This window comes from Rhinolophus sinicus, linkage group LG09, assembly GCF_036562045.2.
Source record: "Rhinolophus sinicus isolate RSC01 linkage group LG09, ASM3656204v1, whole genome shotgun sequence".
NCBI lineage: Eukaryota > Metazoa > Chordata > Mammalia > Chiroptera > Rhinolophidae > Rhinolophus > Rhinolophus sinicus.
This window is the reverse complement of record NC_133758.1, coordinates 11,743,585-11,765,755: the sequence shown is the minus strand read 5'-3', so window position 1 is coordinate 11,765,755 and position 22,171 is coordinate 11,743,585. Positions and strand designations below refer to the sequence as shown.

Genomic DNA, 22,171 nt, shown 5'->3' with positions numbered 1-22,171 from the left:
AATGTTTACTAAATGAAATAATTACTTGAGTTATGTTTGATCCATGAATACCTGTTAACTGAGAAGTTGCTATCAAATTTAACCACTTTTTAGCCCTGAGTTTTCATCTTGGCCCATTCACCATTTTGTCTTTTTTCCAGGACATCTTCCCTTTTTAAACCAGCTCTCCAGTGGGCTGGATGTAATTGGACTTGCAGGGGAATGGTTGACAGCCACTGCAAATACTAACATGTGAGTACCCTTCTGGGACGAAGGAATATGAGACTATTAGACACATGTTAAGCTAGAGTGGAGATGTCGATTGTGGAAGTTACATTTTGCTGGATATGATGTTTTGCTGTATCAAAACCACAAATTTGTACCCCGAGAGAAATGCAAAAAAGCTTCTACCTGTTCCCTGGGTGACATATTTGTGGTTTACCTCGTCCTTTGGACAGTCTCTAGAAATTTTCAGGATCCGAATTCCCTGGTAGGTAGTACCATCACTTGGTTAGGCTGAATTATTAGGGCGCTGACTAGGAGTCCAGTTCTAGGATTAGAATCATTTCAACAGGACACAGAAGAGCCCACAGCGCATAGCAGTCTAAAAGACACTCAAGTGTATGAAAAGTTTCCTGAATATAAATTAGAACCTCAATCTGATAGAAGGTGAAGAAAGGAATCTTTTAAGAAAAGTCACATCCAATTCCAGTGTGATTCTTTTCAAGTCTTGACCTTTGTCACAGTAAAACTTTTGGTCATACGGAAATTAGCTACATAGCTGCAGTGTTTTAAAGTCAAGTTAATTTTACGGCAATAATTTTCATCGTAAAAAGGGATCGGGAAGTGATTAGAAAGGAAATTGAAAGAAACAGTCTGTGTCAGATGTTAATATAATTTAACTAGCAATCAAAAGAGAGAGCTAGTAGAAATTTAAACTTTAAAACCAAGAACTAAACATTTATGAGGAGAGACTGCTTTGCTATGTGGAAAAATGAAGTTTATTTTAACTGTTTGGTTATCACTGGGATTTTAATGATGCATAGTTCATAGCAGTAATCAGCATTTTATAGATGGGAAATGCAAATAGAAAGGCCTACTAGTTTGTAGCTATTTTTAATTTTTATTGCCTGACTATGGCCCTTCATTTAAACATGCATAGAGCAATACTTTACTTTTAAAAAACTATATCTTATAAGACAATATGATGTATACTGTATGTTATACAAATTGTTACATAAAAATCAATTTATAAATCTTACTCCATTGTTTGGAATCCCATTGTTATGAGACTTAATCATCCTTTGTGTGAGGAACCGATTGATTCTTGGTTTAAATAGAGAAAGAGCAGAAAGAACACACGGGCGATGCAAAGAGAAAGGATTTGAGAGAGGTTCTTTAACTTTGAAGTTTCCTCATTTTTGCCATATTTGAGAGTATGGGAAAGAATGTGATGTGGAAATAAAGAGAACCAGATCCAAGTCCTAATTCTACCGCTCTAAGGTGCCGTGAAGTTCAGTGAGTCTCTGTTGTCTGAAAATAAGAATGCCTGCTCCGTGGAACTGAAATAGGATCAAAAAGTTAGTGTGTGTAGAAGCTGAAACTGACACGGCACGTTCTGGCAGAAATGAGCCTTGTTGAAACAGAAGTGTGTATGGCATGCTTCTTACTTTGTTCCTCTTAGAACTAGAATCTTCGTTCAAATAGGCAATGGTTTTTCTTAGTGTGGGTCTCTGTTTATGTTACTACCTTATTAGGGCATGCCATCTCGAGGAGCTGGGCTGAGGAAGAAGGAAGGGCGTCAGGACAGGGCAGGAGGGTGATGTGGGAGCTATTACAGACCCCTTTAGTATAACAAGAGTGTTGCCCTCTGTAAGTGACTGCTTCTAAGGTCAGTCCATCAGTAGGGAGGAAGGGGGAGGATTTATGCCCAACCAGGTCTCCTATGGCCAAAGAATTGCACTGTGGTATATTAACTTCCTCATACACAATGTTGGGACTTTGAGCTGATTCCATCACTTATCATGTCTAGCCAGAAGGAAGCCCCCAGGTTGGAGGTCAATGACTGCAGTGTAGGTGGGGGGTAATTTTCTGTCAGGTTGTGGGTGTATCTGAGTGAAAGATCATGGTGGTGGCTGGACCTGAATGCTATCCGGAGGCCTTAGAGACAGAGCTAGCTGAGGGCATCTGAAGGGGCACATAAATGGTACCTGATACCATTTACATAAGAACACTTAAAGAAGTCCTTAAGAAATTTTCTGAGAACAAATAAAAAGGTTTCTTGAAAATAACTGAACCCACTCACTCTTTGATTTCAGAACCCATTGTAAATACGTCATTGTTTGTTATATGTGGTATATATATAGAAAAGCTCACAGTCTCCTTTCTATTCCCAATTTCTTCTTCCTGTGAAACCAACTCTGACCTCACAGTGTGACCTAGAGAAGAGACCCCATAATGGTCCTCTCTGAATTCCTTTCCGTGGCTCCCACATTGTTCTTCTCTTGATCCATCTACTTGCTTCAAGCTGTTATTGAAAATATAAGTTTTTAGTCTTCTTTGGTTGTGTTTGCTTAAAGCACAATCTTAAGGTAGAAAACATTTATCAACAAATTTTTAGAAAAGGCTTTTTCTACCTCTTTCATGTTCTGCAAAACATTGTCTGTAGCTCTACACGTGTGTCTATGTAACTTGCCCACTGGGAAGTCAGACAACTAAGTTGGTGAGCTTTCCACCATGTGCTTACATGGCTTATATGTTTTCATGATAGTAAGTGGGCAGTTTCTGGTTCTAGCAGTATTGTGTATGTGTTAAGGAGATGGGAGCTGCTTTCAAATATACTTTTGTTGGAAAAGAAATCCTCAGCTACTGCACAAAACAGTGGAAGCCATGCGATTTTCCTTGTAGAAATAATTCACTCTTAATCTGGAAGGAGCAGTTTGAGCATATAAAATTTAACTATTTCTTGCACAATCTACTATAAAATACAAAAATCTGCATAATCTTATCTCACACATGATTTTATTTATCTTCTTTCATATAATCCACAGAATTTCTGTATATGTATTATAGGTTTACATATGAAATAGCCCCAATATTTATTGTCGTGGAGACAATCCTTCTCAAGAAAATGTATGAAATTATTGCCTAGGTAGAAACAGAAGCAGATGGAATATTTTCACCTGGTAAGAAAAAGCAAGAAATCATTTCTAGAAGCTAAATGAAATATATATTAGGAGACATTCAGAATATATATCAACGAATACTATTCTTTTTGAGAGAGAAATGTTCATAAGCCTTTGTGTTGGTTATAATTACAAAGCTTCCAGAAATCTAAAAGTTATGAATTGTGTTATTTGATCTTCCCTCAACACTTTTAAGGAAGGATATTTTAAAAATAACATCAGTGATTTGACACCACTTTTCTTTCAGAAAACTCTCAAATTATCAAGACATTTCTGATTTTTGAAATTAGGTTAACAGTTACTATTTCTCTTCCATAGGTGGGAGTATATCAAACCTCCATGGCATATTAGTAGCCCATTATAAACAATATCCAGCAATCAAAACAAAGGACATGACTGCATTGCCATGCATTGTATTATTTGTTTCGGAACAAGAAAGTATCAAGCATACATTTTTCCAAATTTTAAGAATCTCTTAAGATAAACTGATAAAGTAATTGAAAGACTGAGAACATTGCCTTCATCTTTACGTTAAATATATTCAGTCATCTCTGTCATTTACATATTGATATTGGAAAGTGAAAAAAACAACTTTCTAGTCAATATAGGCTCTATAGATAGCAATACACATAAGTCAGGATTAAAACTTAATTTCAACATATGAGAAACTAACAGAAAAAATAGGATTAAAATATAAAACATTCTTCTATCTTTACCAAAAATATCAAGCCATAAAAATTTTACAGATGTACTGGTTCTCTTTAATATTGAATGAAGAGAAAAAGAATGTGATCAATATACATTTTTTGGGGGGCGGCCGGATGGCTTAGTTGGTTAGAGTGCGAACTCTGAACAACAGGGTTGCCAATTCGATTCCCACATGGGCCAGTGAACTGTGCCCTCCACAACTAGATTGAAGGACAATGGCTTGGAGCTTGGAGCTGATGGGCCCTGGAGAAACACACTGAACACACTCTTCCCCAATATTCCCCAATTAAAAAAAAAAAAAAAAAAAAAAAAAATATATATATATATATATATATATATATATATATATATATATATTTGTTGTTGTTGTTATTGCTTTTTTTCCACTTAGGACCAAACTCATGAGTTGAAAAGACAGCTCAAGTTTGATAGACTAAGTCGTCAACCAAGTGTTTCTGATGCTGACAATGTAGTCACTGACATCTCCTTTAGGTTTTTTTTTTTTTTTTTTTTTTTTTAAAAAGGAAATGTAGTTTTATTAAATTCCTAAAATGCTCAGCTATAAATGTTATTTACATAGTCATAATAATGTAAACAATTAATTAAATCTAAAAACGATTTTTTTTACTGTAAATTTCAAATTTTATTTTATTTTATTATTTTTTTCAAATTTATTTATTTATTTTTTAATTAGTTTCAGGTGCACAAGGCAAAGCAAAACTTAGACGTTTATCATTTATATCCCTCACACTGTGTGAACCCCCCTCCCCCCATCCACTATCCCTCTGTACGTTCCCCAAATTAATTTTCAAACCCCCATGACCATCTTGTGGTTACCGACTATTTTTCAAAACCTCTCACCTTCCTCCTATCCCCCCCCCCCACCGCCATCTAGCAACCCTCAGTTTTTCCTCTATGTCTCCAAAACTGTCTCTGATTAGTTCATTCACTTATTCTTTTCTTTAGATTTCGCATATAAGTGAGATCATATGGTATTTGTCTTTCTCTTTCTGACTTATTTCACTTAACATAATGTTCTCTAGGTCCATCCATGTTGTTGCAAATGGTAAGATTTCTTGCTTCTTTATGGCTGCGTAATACTCCATTGTATAAATGTACCACAGTTTCTTAATCCAGTCGTCTACTGGTGGGCATTTCAGTTGTTTTCAGGTTTTGGCTATTGTGTGCTCCAATTTTGTTCACAGCAACAAAACTTCTTTAAAAAGAAATCAATTCATTCCTCTAATAAATCTGGTCACTTTTTCCTTTTCTAACACACAACATTTGTGATCTTAGAGTGTAATAGTAGTCCTAGTTTGAGAATTCTATCTAAAAGTACCTGGAAACACAGGGTGTTCTTTAAAGTATCCCTGTGCTTGTAATACGCTTCCACTGCCAAGCTCAAATTGGGGTTTTATACGCATATTATCAAGTTGGAGACCTCTGCTGTGTATGTTATGTAATTTACTATAAAACTTAATATAACAAGATGCTTATTTACAAATATCATTTTGATCATTTGACATATACTTTTTAAATATACTGAGTAAATGAACTGAAATTCCATGATATACATTTTTTTAAAATTGCTTCCTATTTAACTTGTGTATTCTCCATGGAAATGAAAGCATGGTTAGGACTTTAAATTTGTATATTCTTTTTCTATCTCTCTATCATCTCTATCTCTCTATCATCTCTATCTATCTATCATCTATCATCTATCTATCTATCTATCTATCTATCTATCTATCTATCTATCTATCTATCTATCTATCTATCTATCTATCTATCTATCTATCTATCCTGTCTTTCCTGGCAACTAAAAATAACCCAGGCGAAGTTTATCTTTTGAACGGCTACTATCTTACTGATATTTACATTAGGGAGAATGATACAAGGAAATAGCAGTTACCTTGAAGGCAAGAAATCAAAGTTTAAAGTCAGAATTAAGAATTGTAGGCATCAAAATCAATGCATTTCTCTAGGCCTTGCTCTTGAAAAAAACAAAAACAAAAACTGTAATGCAAGAATCACAGCTTTCCTGAAAGGTAAGGATTTACCTGGAGGATGTTAGCACTACATGTGTAAATGACATGACTTACTCTATATACAGAGAACTAGAATATTCATATTCCCACTGCATGTGAAGCATTGTGTTCTGTGACAGTGCCTTCCAAAAAGAGGTGTTATAACCTTCTTCATTTCAACAACTGTCACGGTGACGATCTGGAAATATGCCTTGAGATCTGTACTTGTACATATACGAGTACACATGCGTAAACCTATTCAAAGTATGTGTATATGCCCCCAAATGCACTAGTGTAAATGATGATTCAATGCAGAAAAATTAATGCCTTTCTTATTTTTATTTTTGCTCAAGGGTCATTATTTAGTAAAAATAGCTGCAGCAATCCTTGGTATTGGAACCAATAATGTAGTTGAAGTGAAATGTGATAAAAAGTACGTTTCTTAATATATTCTCAATATATTTTAATAAAAATTAAAATAAAAACACATTTGATAAAGATGTTTTTAAGAGATGTCTATGCAAAAAAGTTCTACGCTTCATAGATTAAAATCCTGTTTTCCTATTATTTCAACTTTTAGCAAGAATACTCTCCCAGATTAGTTTCAATAAATTTTAACTAAAAGTTATTGTGAAAGAAGCACCAAATTTATACTATCCTATTGTTAAAATTTCTTTACTAAAATAATCTCATAGAAGTGGGATTGCCACCTGTTTCCTATTTTAAGTATGTTGAATTATCAATATATTGATGCTTTGAAATAAAGAATTCAACAGCATTAGAAGTCTAAAAAGTGAAAATATATTTCCATATGTCTTGAATCTTACTTCTCAGAACTAAACAATATTATAAATATTACATATATTTTGGAAGATCATTTTTATGCATATCAATTCTGTGTGGTATCTGTAACTTGCTTTCTTAATTTTCATTTGCCCTTCAAACATTTTTGAGTTAATTGACAGCCTTATTATATATAACATGAAAGCTAAATATTATCAATAGTTTTATACTTGAAAATTCTGATAGACAAAAATGATGTTTTGTTGTTTGAAGCAATGGAAATCTTCTAATGTACCGACCAGCTAATTGTACTCGTATGTTATCATGAATATACTCTTTGTGCTTTGCTCATTTTTTATTGGTAGTTTGTTATCTCTTATTGGCTTGTAAGAAATTTTCACATATTTAGAAATTTTGAAATATAAAATATATGAGTATAAACTATCTTACAAATACATTTTATAAATGTATTATTCAATACAGTGTTTATCTCAAGCTGTTTGATTTTCTATGTATATATAGTCCTTGCACATTTCCTGACAATCCCTCTCCCAGATATCTTACATCTTTTTTACTATTATGAATAGGATATATTGTATTATTCACAATGATTAGTTTTTAAAAATAGGAACATAATTTACTTTTGTAATCACTCAATTGTTCAACATCTTATTTTCAAGTTTTTCAATAAACAATTTTAGGTATTTCAGGTGTACAGCCATATGTACTCCAATTAAGTTTTTTCCCTATTTTACTGTCTATCTACTCGTATCTATCTATCTATCTATCTATCTATCTATCTATCTATCTATCTTTCTATCTAATCTATTTAACAAATAGATTATTTCTTTAGGAAAAAAATACTACACTATTTATGGTAGTGAGCATCCTTACTTTATTCCTGACTTTAACAGGAATGTGTCTAGTGAATCATCAATAGGCATGGTAGGTTTTAATCTGATAGCTGTAGAGAATAGGAAAATATTGACTATCATTTTTTTTTCCTCAGAAATTTTTGTGAAGAAACATGAGGCCACCTGAATTCATGGCACCCTATTTCCCCTCCTCCTCCACTTGGATACCTGATTTTTCTACCTTGATGTCAAGAGATCTTTATAATTAAAGTTTAGTAACAAGAAAGAAAGAAAGAAAGAAAGAAAGAAAGAAAGAAAGAAAGAAAGAAAGAAAGAAAGAAAGAAAGAAAGAAAGAAAAAGAAAGAAAGAGAAAGAAAGGGAAAGAAAGAGAGAAAGGAATAGAGAAAGAAAGAGAGGAAGGAAGGAAGGAAGGAAGGAAGGAAGGAAGGAAGGAAGGAAGGAAGGAAGGAAGGAAGGAAGGAAAGATGGGAGGGAGGGAGGAAGGAAGGAAGGAAGGAAGGAAGGAAGGAAGGAAGGAAGGAAGGAAGGAAGGAAAGATGGGAGGGAGGAAGGAAGGAAGGAAGGAAGGAAGGAAGGAAGGAAGGAAGGAAGGAAAGCAGAGAGAAAGAGGGGAAGGGAGGGAAGGTAAGAAAGATTATCATTTTGTATCTTTCTCAGAAAGACCAGAATCTTCTGATTAGTAAATAATGCAAATTTTAAGATGACTGAGTAGTATAGTAAGCATTCTTTAACTGAAACAATGTGATAATTAACATCGGTTTTAGGGAACTGAACATTTACCTAATGCCTGTTTATACAGCTATAAATAACTTTGGGAGTTACTAAAAATGAATTTTTGAAAAATCTTGCACATCGTTTGTTCTTCTAATTGGTAGAATTGGTATGTTTATTCAATCATAATAAGTCAGTGTGGATTTGTATTTTTAAGGGAAAAGATGATTCCAGCTGAGTTACAGAAAAATACATTACAAGCTAAAATAAAGGTGTGTTGTAGTTTCATATTTAACGTGCAAATGCATCTTTATTATTTTTTTTACTTATTTTCATTAGTGGAAAACAACTAATAAGATTTTTCCCTAAATGTAGAAAGTTTTTAAATAATATTAAAGTGAAATAATTAGGGAATGTTGCAGTATATTTTAATAATTTTGTTTTAGTTAAATATCAAAAGAAAAGTTACCAGGATATTTCTTAACTAAAGGAATTTGGTCATCTCTAATTTTGTGGTGTTCTTTTCCGAAAATAAACTCACAGAGTCGTAATAATAAATGAAACTCAGAAGCAGTGATATTAGTTTATTGTATGATGAAGCTTCTTTCTCCAATCCTGTAAGTACCTGTAAGTACCTGAAATTGTCAGGCACTTAATGCCCTTAATCAGAGTTATCCAGCTTCCTGATGTACAGAAATGTAACGGTTAAGTAACAATATTAGCATTCCTCTGGGCTTCATGAGATTGTAAGAATGATTCAGCTTTTGTCATCACCTGGCCCAAACTCCTTTTTGTGTCATTACCACAGTGGGCCGCAGTGTTTGGGGCCTTTGACCCTCTCCGTGACGCACAGATATTCGTGACACGCACAGACTCTGGAAGCATGTGGACATAAGTCACATCTGTTAGTCTGGCTCCTAATTTCCCTTAAAAATATGTATCCTATGAACACTCCTTAACATCTCTGAATTGGCATTACAGACAAGAACATTTCTCCGTCACCTAATTTTTATAATGAATAAATATAGAGAAAGAATAGTCTTATTTACGTAAAATTTTTTCATGGACTTAATACAGTATCATGGAAAGAAATACAGATGTATCAAGTGATTTTAAAAAGTCAAAACCTCTATCAATATTCAACCAAAAATGTAGAAAATCAAGTTCAAGGGATAATTAAACCCGATTTGAAATCAAACAATTTAGCCCATTACTCTAATATATGTTACTTGATTAATACCTGTTAAGGAAATCAAAACTTTTGATGCTATTAATTTAGTACGATAACTTTGGGTAAAAAATTCTTTGGCTTTAATTAGAGTTGGACAAATTTAAAGTTATATTGTATGTAGAGATTTTAATTACTATTGCCAAATTTGATGCCAACTTTTTTTTATCTTGTCTCTGAAAATTATACAGAAGGTATCTGTTTGAATTAATTAGGAACCGAAAACTTAATTGTGTCATGAATAGACAATGAGAATTCATAGGCGGAGATTTTAAAATGCATTATTCTTAAAAGTAGGATAATTATAGCCAAGTTTATAATTATCTAGCATAGCAATTAAATCTTCATCAACTTCGGAAATAAATTTAACTTAGGAAAAAGTAGTCGATGCTATTTAAAGAGAAATCATGTAAGAACACATGTCCTTTGTATCTGTTGTAGGCAGCGTGGGGAGGTGGATTGCTGCTGTCTAGAAAACATGCCTATAAACTCAGTGGCATTGAAAGGTGAGACCTGGGCCACTGCTTGTGAAAGCAAAAGAACCTGTTTAGGCTTCTCTTCCGTTAATTAGAGCTGTTTTGTCCCCTAGAGTCAAGTCTGTGACCTGGAATCCACATAAACTCATGGGTGTCCCCTTTCAGAGCTCTGCTATCCTGATTCAGGAAAAAGTAAGTGATTTCTATGTTTAAGAAGTGACATGCTAGATGTCTTGGTAATGACTAGCTTCACTGTGAATGTTTAAAACCAAAATAATGATGACCTCATTGAATTAACATAGTGCAACACAATTTGCCCTACTGAGGAAAACTGACCTTCACCCTTGATCTCTCAATGGCAGCCATTGGGTACAAAATCGAATGACTATAGAACTCAGGCAATAAGTAATTCTGTGTAGACAAGATCTGGAGTGAGACAATGGACAGAATGAGGTCTGTGGAAAACCTGATCATTCATGTCTCACTTATTAAAAACACATGAACAAACAAACCCTCTCTTACGGTGTCACATCTGCCCTACTGACCAATTTGTCATCTCAGAGTGTAGGGCCAAAATTAGGACTTATTTTAAGTGTGGATAACTATGAGTAACTGTCATATAGTTTTAGCGTAGAAAGTACAAATCGATGGTTGTATGAAACTCTTTTCCACTTATATGTATGTATTTTATTTCCATCATGAATAAATATGATGCTATATAACCCTACGATCTCCTACAAGGAAAGATACAATTATAAAGTTCAACTTGAGAATTCTTGTGTCTTCTTAGTTGTCAGAGATGCAAACACATTTTATGTAGCTATCATTTACAGCTTAGTTTTTGTTCTCTCTTACAAGCGTTCCAAAGGGTTAGGATGCAAAAATAAAGTGGCTGTCTTCTTATTATAAACTTCCTTAGCTGGCCCTCCTGCTTACTATTGAGTACTTAGTGCCCATGTCATCATCACCTCCTCTAGTCTGAGAGAATCTTTCTTCTCTTCCAGTTAAGGTCATTCTCATCAGTTCTGGCTGGAGCCATTTGCTCCGCTTCAGATTTTGCTCCTTTGGCCTTATGACAGTAACGTCCCTTCAGTATTCCATCAATAACATGGCAGGTGCCGTGTGTTGGAACCTGCACATTAACAGGCTAATCCTTCCTCTCCACTGATGTGTGTCCAGCACCCAGAAATTATAATGTGGCTGTACTATTTCTTTTTTTTATGAAGCTTTTGAGTTTGTTCTCTGTCCCCTGTGCTAACAGGTCTATATTCAACTTTCAGATTTCGGACACCTTTATGTTTAGGGCTCAAATACAAATTTGCTGCAGTCTCCCCTGATTTCTTCATCCATAATGAGTATGTTGAAATAGTACATTTCATTCTACCTAATGACTTATCATTTGTTTTTCAAAGAAATTGAAAGCTTTTTGTTTTGTACTTCTTTTTGTCTTTTTCCTAAAGACGAACAGATGGTCAATGGAAATAGAGAAGAATCTCTAAAACACTAAGCCTTTACTATTTTTAAGGTCATCTTTGGGAAACAAGCTTATTTTGATGTGGCCTTATATTAACTGGAACATGTGACTCTTATCTATTAAGCCATTTTGATACCCAAGGTTGCATATAGCCCATTTTGACTCATGTCTTAGTGAGCAGTGCAAACTGAGGAAATTCAATATTTAATGAACATGTTTTCTGATGCTGAAAAGGCGATAATAAGTACATACATTTTGCTAAAATAAACTGATTTTAAATATCCTTTATTTAATTGTGCAAAGAGAAAATACTGTGTGTTTTTGGAATGAAATGCTAATCATATCAATCTCTGTCATCCAGAAGTACCTTTTCATAATGTAAAATTTAAACACATTTAGTGGCTTCTTACTGCTAGGGGATTAAAATCTTCAACCTGGTCTACAAGGTGGGGAAGGTGGGGGTGGGTGGGTAGTCTCTGCATTCTCACTCCATCTTGTGCTTCCTTTTGTTTTCTGCCATTCATATCTGCGGACATTTTAGTTCCAAGAAGGTGTAGAGCAGCTCCCTCCCTTATGACCTTGCATTTGCTTCTCCTTCTGCCGATCAATGTCTGGTTCTTTCACTCCCACAATACCCTGCCCCAACATTTTTCTTGTTTAGCTCCTACTGACATCAAGAATGACTTTTACCCAGAAGACTTCCTTGACCTTCAGACAAGGTGAAATCCTTGACCTTGAGAACAGAATATGCTCTTATAGCACCATCAAATTCCTTCATAGCATGTCTCACAGTACAATTTTACATTCACATATGCCATATTTTGTTTAGTGTCTAGCCCTGACCTTACCCACCCAACGTCCTGCAACAGATTGTAAACACAATGAGGGCAGAGCTCTTCCACTGTTTTTCTTACCGCAAGTCCACTGTCCCAGCACAATGTATGACAGACTGTAGGTACTATAAATATTTGTTACCTTAATGCCTAACTGTGGCTTAATCATCACATCAGAAATGATAGCTAACAGTCATATTGATTGTACTGTTTTAAAATATTTTAAGTAGCCTCCAACTCTTAGCTAACAAAAGATTAAAAGGGGAGTTTGAGGTAGACTAAAGAGAAAATATTTACATGTGTAAATAGGGCACTCAAGGCACATATACATGAAGTATTCTCCTTTTTAAGGTATCATTTTTATTCCATTTCCCCTACGACATACTCTGGTCCTCCTCCTAGATCCATAAACCTATCCTAAAATGATTATGAGTTTTCTTGCTTCGAAAGTTGGATTTCCACAAACTCTTAAGAAAAATTGCTGGTTTGTTAGCTCTCGAATTCATCACTGTATAGATATATGATCTTGAAAATTACATAAGATATAAAAGTTTTAGTTTCTTCCATTTGTAAAACTGATTGAATAATAGTACTTGTGCTATGAGGTTTCTGTGAGAATCAAATGATATAATATTTGTGAAGTGTCCCCCATATAATAAACACATAATGTATTGTTACTTGCTTCTTATAGAAAAAGTTATGCTTGGTATATAGTTAAGCTCTACTGTCAATGCACACATTTAGCGTTCATTAGCTAAAGCAACACATACCCTTTGAGAAAAGGGTCTCTAACTGAGTGATGAAAAACGTTTCTTTTCTCTAGTGATTATTTATCAACCACCTAAAGCAAATTTTCTCTTCTCCAATAAGGAGGAATGTTTTTTAAATCAACTATATGAGAGGAAATGGCTAGGAAAGCACACAATGAAATAAATTGATTATTTTATTCTTTACCTATTGTGGCTATCAGAGCAGTTTATTTGACTGGTCCCCAAACTGTTCATTCATGTTAGAGTTTAGTCAAAGCAAACACTTCTCATTAGCTTCAATACACGATAGTCACGTAATTTGAAAAGAACAGCAAAACTTCAAGGCTTTTAAGAAAAATTAAAGAAAAATAAAGTAGCCATTTAAATATAACACCTGCTGTTCCAGCTAAATTCAAACAATTATTGAATATAGTAAAATTCTAAGAAAGTAACATATTTTTATATAAAATAAACAAAATCCTATTTAAATGTACATGTCAAGGAGAAACGTGAATTGAAGTAAAAAATTGTGGTTTCTTCTTCAAATGTGTATGACTTACATATTAGATACACTATTCCTCTTTTAGGGTCTTCTGGAAGCATGCAACCAGATGCAAGCTGGATATCTTTTCCAGCCAGATAAACTCTACAGTATTGACTTTGACACTGGAAATAAAACTATTCAGTGCAGCCGACACGTTGACGACTTTAAGCCATGGTTAATGTGGAAAACAAAGGTGGGAATTGCCATCTCTTTTATTAGGTCCTATTTATTTAGATACAAAATATAGACTATTGTATTTTTTTTTAGCGTTCTACTACCCCCAAATTATAGCCTCATTATTTCCTAAATATCTCTCAAAGAAAATGCAGTATTTTTAATTGCAAACAATGTGCATACACACACACACACACAGTAATTAAAACAAAAATTTCATGATAAAAACCTCATAACATATGAAATTCTCTAATACTTCCTTCTTTACTCTATCTCATTTAAAGAAGAGCTGGTTGTGATCCACTGAATTAGTTCAACTATCCATAAAGGTGCTATGACCAGCAGATCAAAAGATACAGATAAGCTCATTTGGCCTGAATTAAGCCAGAACCTCAGAGAGCTGTGTACCTGAACTACTTTGTTTGGCCTTGGGTAAAACTGACTGGACTGATGAATTTTAAGTATTTGTATTTATTGATTTTATCCTTACAGCAAACATAAGGTTTCTGGGTTAGAGGAAGATCAATTATTTACTTACAGAATATCTCAGTATCAATTTCCCACATCACATTTCTCCCTTGGGTAAACATGACAAGGACACGTCATAGCATTCTACATATGCAAAAGGGATTTATACTATAGGTGAAGGAAATAGGACACTGGAATCTTATATACAAGCTGGGCCGAGAGAGAGAGAGAGAGAGAGAGAGAGAGAGAGAGAGAGAGAGAAGAGGTTTCTACCCAGAATGAAAGCATTTGACTCCTGGGGAGATAAGAAAGATTTCATTACCCTTTTGATGAAAGCAGATGGTTATACCACGCAGGAGGCCAGCAGCAAGTCTAATACCTCTAGAATGTGAAAAATAAATGGATATGGTAAAAAAAAAAAAAAAAAGGACACATTTTTCGCCTTTAAGTTCCAAGACTCTTTGCCATTCATTCAAGTTTGACAGTAATTTTGCTCAGCAAGCTCTCATCCAGAAATATGAAAACATTTTCCTTACTTTGACGGAAGTGCTTCTAGGTTTTATTTCATTGACTGTTCCATGTTGAGGGACATGATGAAGACAAGCCCTAAAGAGTGAGCTAAGTTACTATGGGCATGTCCTTGAGAACCTTGTCCACTCCGTACACTTCCCACCCTGTGAATCTCAAGGGGCTTCCCTCAGGTGTCGGTGCCAGAGTAGGGACACTTCTCCAGAATGATTGGTTAGCTTTTTGTTGGATGAATATGGAACTCCTAGCACAAAATGCAAATGGTAAAATATGTTCTTTAACATGAATCACAGAGGCAAATTCATGATTCTTCTTTAGTGTATAGGATATTGGCACACATTTTCTCTTCTAACTTTATCTTTTATCAACTACTCTTTCCTAACCTTACTGTCACCCTGTTCTAATATAGGCTTTAAAAAACACTTCTAATCGTGTATATACATTGATAACTCACCTTAAATTCTTTTTGGTAGTAAGGCATTGAAATAAAGACAACATCAACTCTATAAAATGGACCTACCATTCATTGAATGTCTATCGGGTTAGGAATCTTTATATGTTATCTAGCTTATGTTTCCCAACAATTGTTTTGGGTAGGTATTATTATGCCTATTAAATAGGTAAAGAAACAGTAGCTTGTTGATGGGTGAAAACTAACACTAAGAAGCAGAGTTGGCCACTCACCTAAATCTAAAATCCATTTTGTTTCTGTAAGTCCATATTGTTTTTCTTAATATATTTCATGGCACAACAGGAATGCCAAAAATTCACACAGGGTGGTGATGAGAAAGCAGGCTCATCATCTTTTGCATATGGATAATATTTCATAAAAATGGGGCCTAAACAGATGTTATATGTAAGCAAGGCCATTCCTGGGGCTAGGGGACAAAAACTCAGTGTGATGGGAATGCTTTTCCCACTAAAGAACATTCCTATACACCAGAAATTACGTTCAGGTAAATATCCATGGCAGGCTTGAACGAGAGGAGTTAACTTGCAAGTTTGTAGTATGATATATAGCGATTAAATATTTAAACATTTCATATGTGGTCCTCCATCAGTACTGTTGAGAAACTAATGGGCATTAGGAACAAAGTCTAGAGACATAAATGAAAAACATTATATTTTTCCTTATTTACTATAATTATACAATGAATAATTCATGGATGGCAGAAAGAGGAGCCATCATTAATGAAATTCACATTTCTTACAAACAAAATTAATTACATAAAATACTGTGATAGGTTACAAAATAATTAAGGAGAAAATCATAACATTAGATTCTACAAATTTTGATTATATATGCAAAAACAAATATAAGGCAAAAGTTTCCTTTTAGATGAATTTTCTACATGGGTTGGGCTGGCTTTGGATTCATAAAATGAATGTTTTGGCCATGAAAATGCTATAGGGAGCTTAATTGTCCAAGAGTCCCATCTGCTTCTCTTAAATTCATAATTACATTTGCCCTGAGGCTATGCTTCAGAAAGTTTTCTCCCAGCCAGTGGTTGAGCATGGCAGGGATTCTAAGGCATCCTATTCCTGAGACACAGGAGACTCTTCTGATTGCTGACTTGGTGTGAAGATTCCCCAATGACTTTTCTGAGTCTTCTTTGGACCTCATGGTGGTCTAGGATGCTTCTATTCCATCTTCCTTCTTCCCCTTCACTTAGGGTCACACTATTCACAGTTTGATAGCTCTCCCTGTCTAACTGCTCTTCCCACTGTCTTTCATGCAGGTACTTCCACTAATAAAACCCTTCCACCTTTAATCCCATCTTGGTGTCTGATTTTTGGAGGATCGGGGCTAACAGAGTCCAATAAAGTTTAGAATAAAAGTACAATTGTCTTTACTATTCAATCTTTGTACTTTTCCAAGAACCTTAATTATGCATTCACAATAAGGACAGATGTCCTGATATTTTAAATTGCCAACTTAATATGCATGAATGCCACCAAAAATTCTATATGGAAGATTTGTGGAGAGTAATAAGCTCTATGGCTACCACTTCCGTGATCCTTAGCCCCACTTTGTTAGAATTAAGAATAAGAATATTCTTTATCGGTAATTTCAATTAACTTTTCTGTAAGATTTTCTTGTTTTTTACAACTTATAGCTTCCCCTGAACCAGATTACCCTTAAAGAAAAATATTTGGCATAGTATAAAGTGATAAAGTGCTTATCTCAATAAATGAATGCATTGATATTTAATCATTCCTATTCTTAAGCATATTGAAGACTAACAATGCTTTTTCCAAACCAATATTTGTTTAAAATTGTGAGAGTTGACAGATCTGATCATATGTTTATATAATGAAAACTTTTTTCACGTTTTGATTCATATATGTATTTCCTGTGGAGAAACATAAGGCATTGAAAAAGGATAAGGAACAAAGGAGTACTAGGGGTAAGTATTTATAATTTTAAATAGGATGATAATTGTCAATAAATAGGTTGTACTTGAGCAGAAACTGAAGAACATGAAGAAGGGGACATGCTGATATTTAGTTAGAGGGAAGTGCAGTTAGAGGGAAACTCAATTTAAAAGCTTTGAGACGGAAGCATGTCTGTTGTGAAGACACTACAAGGAGATCAATGCAGTTACTTGTAGAGTGGAGTGAGCTGGTTAAACCATGGAAATACTGTGAGAAAGGACATGAAAACATTCCTCAGTTATTAATGTTTCCTAGAACCATTGCCTTTTGTCTCTGTTGGAAACAAGTTCTGATTTAAACAGAAAGTATGGCCTCTTGGGACTCTTAACATTTGGCTTATTGAGTTGTAGATACAACGTTTTACCTTGTACTTGTATTGAGTGTCACTGAACTCATATATATTATAGGTCCAGTGGAATTCTATGCTCATTGTCGACTGCAAATGCTCTGTGTGCATGGAGTGGCCAAGAATGGAAGACATGTATGTTGCATCGCTTTAGTTGACATGCATGATCCATTATCCCATTAGATTTTATTTACAACACGCAAGTCCAAGATAAATTTAGCATTACATTAAGTATGAAACCCTTCTGAGTATGGGGCCCTATATGACCGTACAGGTTGTAGACCCATGAAGACAGGTCTGATCACAAAGGCTTAAGTAGAGAGTTAATTGAGAATACACTGAGGTACCACCTCATATGTAAAGGCTCTACATTACACAAGCCTAGAATGACTGTGAATGCATACCCTCACCATGGACATAGATGTGTGGAAAAAACAAAGAGATCATTTAGGAAGCAATTTCAATAAAGCAGGAGAAAATGATTGGGCTAGCATAGTGGCTGTGAATAGGTTAAGATATATTAGATTTGAATTACATTTTGAAGGTAAACCCAATTCAATTTGCTGAAATATCAGATGTGGAATGTGAGAAAAGGAGGAAGGTCAAGGCTAAGAAAAGTTTAATGTTTTTGGGCCTTAGCGAGAACGATAAAACTGATATATTATTGAGATTGGGAAGACTGGGAAAAACAAGTCTATACAGAAAAATCAGGAGGCCAATTTTGGACATATCATTTTGAGATTTTTTTTTTGTCATCTAAGTGGAGATTTGAATAGATAATTGAATATATGAGTCTGAGCTTCAGAGATGAGATCTCAGATGGAAATATAAGTGGGAGTGTCATCAACCTAAAATGCATACTTTTTTGAGCCACAAGACAACAGAAATCACCCAGGGAAAGAAGGCAAATGGAGACAGAGACTGGCCAATTTTTCTGTGCCTCAGTTACCCACCTTATCGGGTTCTTTTAAGCGTAAATTAAACCAAGTGTATAAAGCTAATATTTTAACAGTAACAATTGTTGAACTTCTGCTATATATACCAGGTATGTAGTGTTAAAATATTCTGTGCATTATATAAATTTAAAAATTTGTTCCACATACTAGACAGGTAAAAAATTCATATCAAAATATCCAGTAAACATTTGTCTAGGCAATGGAAGCTTAGAAAGGTTAAATAATTTGCCTCAAGTTCTACAGACAGTAGGGAGTAAAAGCAGTTTGAGGAGATAGAAATAAAAATGATAATAGATAACAGCTACTAGTAGTAAGATAATGTCATATTATTTATTAAAATAAGTACATTTAAATAAAGTTTAGGAATTCCTTCAATGTAATTTAAAGGAACTTACTTTAATGGAGATTTTAATTTTATTTGCTCAAATTATAGGGAACCTGTGGTTTTGAAGCACAGATTGACAGACATATGGAACGTGCAAAATACTGCTATAGTGTTTTAAAGGAAAAAGATAACTTTAAGCTTGTGTGTGATACAGAGGCAAGGACTTTTAGTTTTTTGTTACTGTTATTGTTTTCTTTATGACATAATTGTTTTTCTGAGTATTAATACCTGAATCTATTACCTATCTAATATTTTGAGATAATTTAAAAAGTATGCTTAACAGTTATCATGAATATTTTATCTAAATGCAATTATTTTAGATTATAAAACATTTTTAATTTAAGTTCTTTGCCTTATAAGCCAAGGGTCCAAAAGACTTAATTGGATGATTATATTCAACCTTTTAATTTTTAAGACAATGAAAACATTTGGCTATAATTGCTTTTTTGATTTCTCTGGCACTGAATCAAGAGTAATTTAATTGTTCTTAGATTTAGGTTTTGGCAATGTTAAAATATACAGTTGGATTTCTAGACAGTTGATGATATGACTCTGGCAGGCTTTACATTATATGATAATCTTTGGTAAATCGTTATTATGGCACTAAGTATTAATAGATATTAATGAAAAATAGTGAGATTGTTGCTAACATTATACCCATCTTACTCTTCAAGGCCCAGTAAGTATCAAATGCATGCATTAAATCATACTAATAAAAGTACCTATTAGGATATAAAGATGCTTTATCGCTCTTCTAAATTGTCTCCTTCTGACTATATTGTTATCTTAGTTTTTGTGAGTCTCCCTCAGTCTTAAGTGGAAACTAGATGAGAAGGAGTTTGTTTGTTTTTAATACTATATACATTCTCTGATAGTTAATTTTCCTCTCTGAAATGAGCTTTTATAATTTAAGTGAAATTTCTTATATATCTTTTTAAAAACATATTATTTTAATTTATTTTTTATTAAATTTATTGAGGTGACATTGTTTAATGAAATTATATAGATTTCAAGTGTATGATGCTATAATACATCATCTATATATACATGCATATTTCATTTGCGTGTTTACCACCCCAAACCAAATCTCCTTTCATCACCATATATTTGACGCCCTTTATGTATGTGAGAGAATTGAATTCATCATGAAAGCCTAGAGTAGATCAATTCTGTCCTTTGAAGATTTTGGAAATGTAAACCCTCCTATCTATAGCCCCAGCCATTACTTTAGTGAAGTTCTCTCCATTTTCCCCTGAATTACGATAATATTTTATTTACTAATATTCTTCTCTCTTCTCTCCTCTAATCAATCATCCATACTCAACCTAATATAATCTTACACAAATATAAAACCAGAACCAACCTTATTTGTTTAACTATTTTGAGGAATGGTGGTGGGATGATTGGCTAAAGATGCTTTGAAGGAATTGATAGACCAGAGCATGGGGAAGGTGACCTACAGAGATAGGAAAATTGTTAAGAAATATAATAGGAGAGGTATTGGAGAAAGACAGAAGAGCCTGTGCTAGACTGGGCACTTGGTGAGGACAGCGACTATTTCTTTTATCTCTGTGTCCAGTGCCTGTCATGTATTAGGCCTATTTTTAAAATATATTAAACATTAAATTAATTAACATACTTCTGAAATAATTAAGGAATTAGGTAGAGCTTTAATGATACTTGTAAAATTTTAATCTTTGATCTAGCCAGAATTCACCAATGTCTGCTTCTGGTACTTTCCACCAAGACTTAAACATATCCCAAAAGGTTTTGCAAGAGATCAAGAACTCCAAAAAGTAAGTTTGTAAGTGTGTGTGTGTGTGTGTGTGTGTGTGTGTGTGTGTGTGTGTGTGTGGTGTTTTTAATTTTAATATTGCCCTTTAAATAATGTGTCTGGTTAGTTTGATTGGTCAGTAGATAGTGTTCATGTGGTCCCAAGCCACTGTTTTAGTTCTTGTATGGAGCAGAGTGAAATCTCAGGATTTCAGTCATTTTGCACATTAATCCAGTCATCCTTTATATAACAGAAACATATTTATTGGGTTTTTAATATGAAATCAGCTGAGTTTCCTATCCTTTGTTAATTCATTCGTCAGTTAATATTTACCAGTTGTTCCAGAGCTATAAAATGAATAAGATAGACTCTTAGTTCTAAATTGACTAGAAGGCTTAGTGGGAGAGAAGACAACTATAAATAATTTCAATTCCTAAGAGCAATAGTGGAGCTACTTAGAGAAGTGTTATCAAACTTGAAATATTTATCATAAGGTTATCGAAGCAAAAATATGACATTTTATTACAGATCAATGAACAACCCTGAAAAAAAAAATCCAAAGGAATGTCATCTTTACCTTAATAATTATATTAAAATAAGGAGGATCACCACCAATATATGATCTTTATCACATATATTTATTGTAAGTTTTTAACCTATCTTAAGCATGCATCATATGTATACATTTTATAATATTACCGTCACTTTGAGTTATGCCAGCATCACAACCACTTATCGCAGGCAATGTGAGAAACCCTAAGATAAGTTGAGCAGAAACCATCTGATATCAGTGTTTAAGGACATCAGCTTTATATATCATCAGAAAATTTCACTAGGCTTGTTAAGTCCTAAGAGAAAATAGAGATTTTTCGTTTGTTTGTTTTGATCTTTGCTTTTCATAGTAATCCTCGTTTACATATTTTATGATTTGAGACAAGTACTAAGAGACACTCTTAATTTTTTTCTTTCTTCTTTTTTTTAAGTAAATTTTATTGGGGTGACACTTGTTAGTAAAGTTACATAGGTTTCAGGTGTACAATTCTGTATCACATCATCTATATATCACATTGTGTGTTCACCACCCAGAGTCAGTTCTCCTTCCATCACCATATATTTGATGCCTTTTACCCTCATCTACCACCCCCCACCCCCCTTACCCTCTGGTAACCACTAAACTATTGTCTGTGTCTATGAGTTTTTGTTTCTTCATTTGTCTGTCTTGTTCCTTTGTTGTTTTCAGTTTTATATCCCACATATCAGTGAAATCATATAGTTCTAGACCTTTTCTGTCTGACTTATTTCGCTTAGCATAATCATCTCAAGATCATTCCATTTTGTCTCAAATGGTACTATTTCATCTTTTCTTATGGCAGAGTAGTAGTCCATTGTGTATATACACCACAACTTCTTTATCCAATCATCTATCGAAGAACATTTTCGTTGTTTCCATGTCTTGGCCACTGTAAACATACAAGCGTTATCTAACATACCAGCGTTATCTTCAACTAGGTAATTTCCACCAGCTGAGAGT

General features: G+C 34.1%; 1 pseudogene; it reads left to right on the top strand.

Moving 5' to 3' along the window:
- The window catches only part of LOC109446200 (glutamate decarboxylase 1), a 42,033-nt pseudogene that overhangs the window by 5,399 nt on the left and 14,463 nt on the right, over positions 1-22,171 (top strand).